At 44.3% G+C, this 8,816-nt stretch overlaps 1 non-coding gene across 1 annotated transcript; it reads left to right on the forward strand.

Annotated features, from left to right (window-relative positions):
• Window positions 1-6,576: 6,576 nt before the first annotated feature.
• On the forward strand, window positions 6,577-6,734 carry LOC123458870. Its single transcript, XR_006635821.1, has one exon. It is a non-coding gene; the product is annotated as a U1 spliceosomal RNA (small nuclear RNA).
• The last annotated feature ends 2,082 nt before the right edge of the window (window positions 6,735-8,816 follow it).

Consider the following 8,816-nt stretch of genomic DNA (forward strand, 5'->3'; position numbering starts at 1 on the left):
ATACCTGCGAGCCCTCAAGCCTCATCACAGGGCTGGTGAAAAGTAAACATGGAGAGGACTGTGGTTTGAGTTTGGTGTCCTGAATGCTAATATAGGAGAAGGAAATGACACTGCGACTCCACAACAATTTAGTTCCCTTTGTTGAGTGCAAGCAAGCCCTCACTCTGGAAGAGTAAGGGTAGGTGAAAATAAATTTTAAAAAAATTAAATAAAATTAGAAGAAATAAATTAGGCAACAACCCCGCGCCAGCTTCATAAGTAGCAATGCAAGAAGACAGTGACATGAAAAAAGTCAAGGTAACATTAACTCCTTCAAGAATTAACTTTTCAGGGCTGGAGAGATGGCTTAGCAGTTAAAGCACTGGCCTGCAGAGCCAAAGGACCCAGGTTTGATCCCCCATGATTCACTAAGACGGACATACAAGGTGATGCATATGGCTGGAGTTCATTTGCAGCAGCTAGAGGCTCTGGTGTGCCCATTCTCTCCCTCCCTTTCTCTCTTCCTCCTCCCCACCCGCCACCCACCCCATCTCTCAAGTAAATTTTTAAAAATATTTTTTTAAAAAATCAGCAATGGGCCAGGCATGGTGGCGCACGCCTTTAATCCCAGCACTCAGGAGGCAGAGATAAGAAGATTGCTGTGAGTTCAAGACCACCCTTCCAGATCAGCTTGGGCTAGAGCGAGACCCTACCTTGAAAACCAAAAAAAGAAAAAAAAACTTAGCAATGGCCTCCCCTGAGATGAAAAATACTGAAGAAAAATCAAGCGGATAATGAAGAGCTCCATGGAAGGCCTTACCAATAGAATGGATCAATAGAAGTCAGAATATCTGAGCTGGAAGACAGGTGGAAGAAAAGATAAACTAATAAAAAAAATAAGACCAGGGTTTTCAAGATATGTGTGCCACTATGAAAAAAAAAAGAAGAAGAATGAGGTGAAAAGTTATATTCTAAAAGCATAGAAAATATTTACAATAAAGTCATAGAAGAAAATATTCCTAAATTGAGGAAAGAGATGCTAATCCAGATACAGGATGCATTTAGAACACCTACAGACAAGATTATTCAAAATACTGAACAGGGCTGGAGAGTTGGCTTAGTGATTAAGCACATGCCTGCGAAGCCTAAGGACACAGGTTCGATTCTCCAGGTCTCATGTAAGCAAGGTACACATGGTGGCACATGTGTCTGGAGTTCATGTGCAGTAGCTAGAGGCCCTGGCACGCCCATTCTCTCTCTCTCTCTCTCTCTCTCTCCCTCCCTCCCTCCCTCCCTCCCTCCCTCCCTCCCTCCCTCCCTCCCTCTCATCTTTTTTAAAAAATACAGAACAATTGCTGGGTGTGGTGGTGCATACCTTTAATCCCAGGACTCAGGAGGCCGAGGTAGGGGGATCACCATGACTTTGAGACTATGTATAATAAGAGACTACATAATAAATTCCAGGTCAGTCTGGGCTATAGCAAGATACTACCTCGAAAAAACAACAAATACAGAACAAAGAATGTTGAAAGCACCAAGAGAAAATTCCAAGTCATGTATTTGAGGTGAAGCCATAGATTAACATTAGCATAGTAATAATGAGTGACTTCAATACCCCACTCTCACTAACTGACAGGTCATCCAGGCAAAATAAATAAATAAATAAACAGAAACATCTGAATCAAATGACACTGCAGATCAGACTTCACAGATACCTACAGACCATTCTACCCAAACACTGCAGAATACACATTCTTCCCAGAGGCCCATAGAACTTTCTCTAAAATTGACCATGTATTAGGACACAAAGTAAGTCTTAATAAATATAGTAAAATTAAAATAATTTCTTACATTATATCTGATCACAATGTGATAAAATTATATATCAACACCAAAAGAAAACTATAGAACATACCCAAGCTCATGGAAATTTAGCAATATACTTCTGAATGTCAAATGGGTCACTTTGGAAATTAAAAATTAGCTGGGCGTGGTGGCACACGCCTTTAATCCCAGCATTCAGGAGGCAGAGGTAAGAGGATTGCTGTGAGTTCGAGGCTACCCTAAGACTACATAGTAAATTTCAGGTCAGCCTGGGCTACAGTGAGACCCTACCTCAAAGAAAAAAAAGAAAAGAAAAGAAAAAATTAAGTCAAGAAACCCCTAAAAATGAATAAAGATGAGAATATACCAAAACTTGTAGAATACAATGGAAGCAGTCTGAAGAGGGAAGAACATAGCTCTTAAGTACCTACATTAAAATTTCAAGAGATCTCAAATGAACAATGATTCATCTAAGGGCACTGGTGAAAAAAAAAAAAAAAAAACAGAAACAAGCCAAACCCAATATAAGTCGATATTTCCAGAAAGAAGATCAAGGCAGACCACCAGACATAAGTGGCTAGAACCTATTGCTAAAGACACTATACTCGTTAGTTGCAGGATATAAAGAAATCCATTTGGTTTCTTTAAATTTTAAATTAAATTTGAGGTTTGATCTATGGGAGGGAATTCATGTCTGTACTGAAAACCTAGTCAACAACCTAAGGCTGAAAGGGTCAAAGGTTCTAGAAAGTAAGCTACCACTGTTTTGCTAAATGGATATGTTGTGCCCACTTTTTCTTGTTCTTGTTGTTGCCCTATCTCTCTCTCTCTCTCTATATATATATATATATATATATTTTTTTTTTTTTTTTTGAGGCAAGCCCAACAGGCCAGCCCTTCTTTCTTTTACCTTTTCCTGTTTTTGTTTTTCGAGGTAGGGTCTCACTCTAGTCCAGGCTGACCTAGAATTCACTTGGTAGTCTCAGGGTGGCCTTGAACTCACAGCGATCCTCCTACCTCTGCCTCCTACGTGCTGAGATTAAAGATGTGTGCCACTACACCCGGTTTCTAACAATTTCCTAAAACCATTCCACTCAAGGTATTTACCCCAGACAAAAGGCAGTAGATGTACATTGAAAGATTTATTTATGTTTTTTTTTGAGGCAGGGTCTCATTTCATTCTAGACCTGGCTGACCTGGAACTCACTCTGTAGTTCCTTGCTGGCCTTGAATTCACAGCAATCCTCATGCCTCAGCTTCCCAAATGCTGGCTTTAAAGGTATGTACTGCCATTCATGGCTCCATGCAAAGATTTAAACACAGGCATTCTTACCAGCTATATTTGTAATGGTTGAAAACTGCAGACAACCCAAATGCTCAGTGAGTGAGTGGATAGTGAATTATTAGCATACAGTGTAGATGAATCTCAAATTAAGTGATGCCATCTTTTTTGTTGGTTTTTGTTTTGCGAGGTAGGGTCTCACTCTAGCCCAGGCTGGCCTGGAAGTCACTATGGAGTCTCAGGGTGGCCTTGAACTTACAGCTGAAAGGCCCAAGAATTCAGAAGCTCAGAAATACTATCACACTCCAAAGGGAGCTTAAGCGGGCCCCTGCATACCTCAAACTCCAGGCTTTACTCTCTGTTGGAAGCAAGTAAAGAATCCCTCTTCTCATTATATCAGAGCCCGCTCCTAATATAAAACTAGGTAAAAAGGGCATGAGATAGCCCTCAAGGATGGGAAATGAGTAATGAAGTGAACCACTTATTTGGTTTCTGTAAATAGCCTGCACCATAAGCCTTAATAGCCCACACTGTAAGCCTTAGCAGCCTGCACCATAAGCCATAACAGCCTGCCTCAGACCACCAAGGTCATAGGAGGCTGATACCATACTCTGCTACCCCCACCTAAGGAATTGCACAAGTGCTGACCTCCAAGGTCATAGGAGACTGGTACCACACTCTGCTACTCCCACCCAAGGACCTGCGCAAATGCTGACCACCAAGGTCACAAGAGAATGATTGGTCCACGAGGGGCTTGAACAAAGTAAACTAATTGGCTTAGAAACTATGGGGTGGCACAAACTGACTGGCTAACACCCTGCAGGGCTCCTGATATTAAATAATGATTGGTCTAATGCACAGGCTTTGTTAGAAACCCTATAAAAACTGTCCGTTCCTGCATTCGGGGCTCTGCAGTCCTCTACCCCTGCACGGTGTACGACTGTGGGCCCCAGCGCGCTTGGAATAAAATCCTCTTGCAGTTTGCATCAAGACCGCTTCTCGTGAGTGATTTGGGGTGTCGCCTTATCCGGGCAGAGCGTGGGGGACCCCTGCGGGGGTTTTTTTCCTACACAGCAATCCTCCTACCTCTGCCTCCCAAGTGCTGGGATTAAAGGTGTGTGCCACCACTCCCCGCCTTCAAACTAAGTGATGCCATCTTCAGAGTGTTGAGTTCGTTTTCTCTGCCAGGTAAAGAATTAAAGACAGGAAAGTGTTTGAAAAAATAAAGTTATTTCAGAGTAAGAGAAAGAAAGCAGACTCCTCTGTGAGGAGGGGGCTTCCAGAGCTGGTAAATAAAGCCCATAGTTCTGGTGGGAACTGAACTTTTTAAGAAATATATTTTTATTTATTTGTAAGCAGAGAGAGAATGCGTGCACCAAGGCCTCCAACCACTGAAAATGAACTGCAGATGCATGCGCCACTTTGTACATCCGGCTTTACTTGGGTACTGGGTAATCAAACTCAGGTCTTTAGGCTTTGCAGACAAGTGCCTTACTTGCTAGCTAGCCATCTGTCCAGTTGGGAAACTGGACTTCTATTGAACAGGGTAAGCCCGCCCTCCCAGAGCCTGTGATTGGTCAGCTTGAACAAAGGTGAAGCTGCTGGTTGGTCCATGATGCATCCATGGTCCCAGAAAGCCTGGCCGTGGGAAAATCCACGCAGGCCAGGAAGAAGGAGGAAGTGAAATCACCCCTTTGGCCATCTTGAGTTACCAAGGGCCCTTTTTCCCTGGCTGTCTGCCTAGCCAAGGAAACTGTCTAGCTCCTGTAGTGTTTCATAAAGATATTTGGATTTTTTTTTTATTAAAGTCAGACAAAAAGAAAAAGATTCCATTCATAGAAAACTGAAAAATACTTTGCTGACAGGAGACAGCACGATCAAGAACGTGGCTTTCGGGCTGGAGAGATGGCTTAGCGGTTAAGCGTTTGCCTGTGAAGCCCAAGGCTCGATTCCCCAGAACCCACGTTAGCCAGATACACAAGGGGGCGCACGCGTCTGGAGTTCGTCTGCAGTGGCTGGAGGCCCTGGAGCGCCCATTCTCTCTCTCTCTCCCTCTTTCTCTCTCTGCCTCTTTCTCTGTCTGTGGCTTTCAAATAAATAAATAAAATGAACAAAAAAAAATTTTTTTTTTTTTTAAAAAGAACGTGGCTTTCCAGAGCTAGGGAGATGGCTCACCTGTTAAAGGTGCTCACTTCCAAAGCCTGCCTGTATCTGTGCTCATTTGCAGTGACCTAGTCACTCTCTCTAGTAAGCCAGTGATTTTTTGAAAAGAAGGCAGATTTTGTGCTCATTTAGCATGGCCCCTGCACAAGGCTGGCATGCAAATTCCTGAAGCCTTCCATGTTTTTTATTTTATTTTATTTTTTTGTTTTTGTTTTGATTTTTTTTTTAACTTTATTTTTATTTATTTGAGAGAGAGAGGCAGAGAGAGGGAAAGAGAATGGGCGTGCCAGGGCCTCCAGCCACTGCAAACCAACTCCAGGCGCATGTGCCCCCTTGTGCATCTGGCTTGCTTGGGTGCCAGGAAAGCTAATGGAGGTCCTTGGGCTTGCAGGCAAATGCCTTAACCACTAAACCATCTCTCCAGCCCCCATGTTTTTGAACCTACAGAAATTTTAGAGCTATTCCATTGTTTTGTCATGGTGAATGTGCAGGATGAAGAGGAGTCCAACGACGAAGGTTTCAGCCCTGACAGGAGTTGTGTTATTATTTTCCACGAATCCATTCCTTGGATCCTGGTGTCAAGAGCCACGCGCGAGAGAGGAAACCCCAGCTACAGCTATTTCGACGTCAGTGCTGAACAAGTCATTCATGAGATGAGGAAGTCTCAGCAGCGACGGGCGGGTGACGCTTCAGAGAGAAGCATATTGAAGACGAGTTGTTCTTCCATCAAAGTTAGTATTCAGGAAGGAAAGCAGAGGGGGAGGGACTGTTGAAGAATCACCCAGAACAGTTACATTTCCAGGAAGCCTTGCTCCTACCTGCACTGAGAGAACTCTCACTTAGGGAGAGGTCTGCAGACAGAAACTGCTCCGTGTTTGTGGGTCCAGCAGTGTGGTAGCATTTCTTCTCCTCCCTGTCACCAAAGTATCCATTGTCTTTGAATATGAAGAATGAAACTTCCATGGGTGGTGCGCACGCTTTTAATCCCAACACTCAGGAGGCACAGGTAGGAGGATCACCGCGAGTTCGAGGTCACCCTGAGACTGCATAGTGAATTCCAGGTCAGCCTGAGCTTCCTCGGAAAACCAAAAAAGAATGAAACCGTGGGCTGGAGAAATAGCTTAGCAGTTACGGTGCTTGCCTGTGAAGCCTAAGGACCCATGTTCAACACTCTATGCCCCACATAAGCCAGACACACAAAAGTGAGGAGCACAAGCTCTCACATGCCCGCTAGGTGGCACAAGCATCTGGAGTTTGATTTCAGTGGCTGAGGCCCTGGCATGCCAATTCTCTTTCTCTCTCTCTAAAATAAAAATAATTGAAATAAAATTTTTAAAAAAGAATGAAATCATTACACACACAAAGGTGGTTTTCCCAGGGCAAGTATTCTCCATGACACTCCTAATCGCTGACCCCTACAAGCTCCCCAAATGCAGGAAACTCCATAATTTGTGGTAGTGGGGGACAGCATTTGTTCTTTCCCCTGATTTTGTTGGTTAAAAAAATCAAAGCCAGTTGTGGTTGAGCATGCCTTTAATCCCAGCATTCAGGAGGCTGAGGTAGGAGGATTGCTGGGAGACTACATCGTGAATTTCAGGTCAGCCTGAATTAGAACAAGACTCTACCTTAAAAAAAAATCAGTTCACCAACTGGGCATAGTGATTTATGCCTTTAATCCCAGCACTCCAGAGGCTCAGGGTCACTATGAGTTCGAGGCCAGCCTGAACTACAGAGTGAGACCTTGTCTCAAAAAAAAAGAAGGAGGAGGAGGAGAAGGAGAAGGAGAAGAAGACGACGACGGCGACCCTGGAAACTGTAGACTGATCTCCAGTGATGGAAACATCAATAAATTCTTTGGCTGAGAGTGGACCGAGGCTGGACAGGAAGCTAACAAGGAGCAGGAGGAACTTTGAAGAAAATTACTCCATTCCCTTTCTTGAGTATGGGGATGGAACAGTATTTTGTTCCTTTTCACTACCAAGCTATATTTTATTTTTATTTTTTTTTTCTTTTTTTTGGGGGGGGGGGTTTGACATAGGGTCTCACTCTAGCCCAAGCTGACCTGGAATTCACTATGTAGTCTCAGGGTGGCCTCAAACTCACCGCGATCCTCCTGCCTCTGCCTCCCAAATGCTGGGATTAAAGGCGTGCACCACCACGCCTGGTCAAGCTATATTTTCTTTATGGATAAGCTTCATGCTGCTTGACCACTCATCATCCAAACATCCTCGGGTCATTTAGGTCCTTTGGTTACTATGGACAGCACTGCTGGAAATTTCTGGGCAAATTAACATATGTACGTATCATCTCAGCTCTTGGGTAGTTAGGAAAGAAATGGCTAGGTAATTTTGTTAACTCTACTGACAGACTGTTTTCTCAAGCAGGTGCAGGGTTGGAGAGATGGCTTAGCAATTAAGGCACTTGCCTGTAAAGCCTGTGGACCAAGGTTTGATTCCCCAATTCCCACGTAAGCCAGAAGCACATGGTGGCACATGCGTCTGAAGTTTGTTTGCAGTGGCTGGAGGCCCTGGAATGTACTCTCTCTCTCTTTACCTTTCCTTCTCGCTCTCTCAAATGAGTAAAAATTAAAAATAAAGCAGGTGGGGCTGGAGAGATGGCTTAGTGGTTAAGCGCTTGCCTGTGAAGCCTAAGGACCCCGGTTCTAGGCTCGGTTCCCCAGGTCCCACGGTAGCCAGATGCACAAGGGGGCACATGCGTCTGGAGTTCGTTTGCAGTGGCTGGAAGCCCTGGCACGCCCATTCTCTCTCTATCTGTCTCTCTCTCCCTCTCTCTCTGTCACTCTCAAATAAGTAAATAAAAATGAACAAAAAATATTATAAAAAAAAATAAAGCAGGTGTAGCATTTTACATTCCTACCAGCAGAGTAAAGCAGTCTGATTTTCTCACATCCTCACCAAGTCTTATGATCTGACTTCTTTTAAAATCATAGTCAACATGATGGATATATGTTGACTGACTGTAATTCTGATTTTCGTTGCCTGGTGGCTGGTATTATCAGTATAAGGACTGTCCCTCTCCCTCCCTCCCTTCTTCCCTTTCTCTCCCCCTCTCTCTCCCTCCCTCCCTCCCTTCCTCTCTCTTTCTCTCTCTCTCTCTCTCCTTTTCAAGGTAGGGTCTCCATCTAGCCCAGGCTGACCTGGAATTCACTATGCAGTATCAGGGTGGCCTTGAACTTGCAACAATCCTCCTACCTCTGCCTCCCAAGTGCTGGGATTAAAGGTGCGCACCACCACACCAGGCCCTTAAGGTCTGTTTTCCTCGCTTGCTTTGTACCTATCTGTGGTAGTGTGAATCAGATGTCACCATAAATTCATGCATTCTGAATGCTTGGTCCCCAGCTGGTGGCAATTTAAGAGGTGGAGCCTTGCTGGAGAAGGTGTGTTTTGGGGGAGGGGCTAAGTATGTTATAGACAGCTCCCTTTGTCAAGAGTCGGGCTCTATCTCCTGCTGCTGTCTTCCACCTCCGGTGGCAGAAGCGACATCCAGCCTCTACTCATGTCATGCTTTCACCTGCCGTCATGAAGCTTCCCCTCAAGAATATAAGCCA

The sequence above is a fragment of the Jaculus jaculus genome, chromosome 2, assembly GCF_020740685.1.
Source record: "Jaculus jaculus isolate mJacJac1 chromosome 2, mJacJac1.mat.Y.cur, whole genome shotgun sequence".
NCBI lineage: Eukaryota > Metazoa > Chordata > Mammalia > Rodentia > Dipodidae > Jaculus > Jaculus jaculus.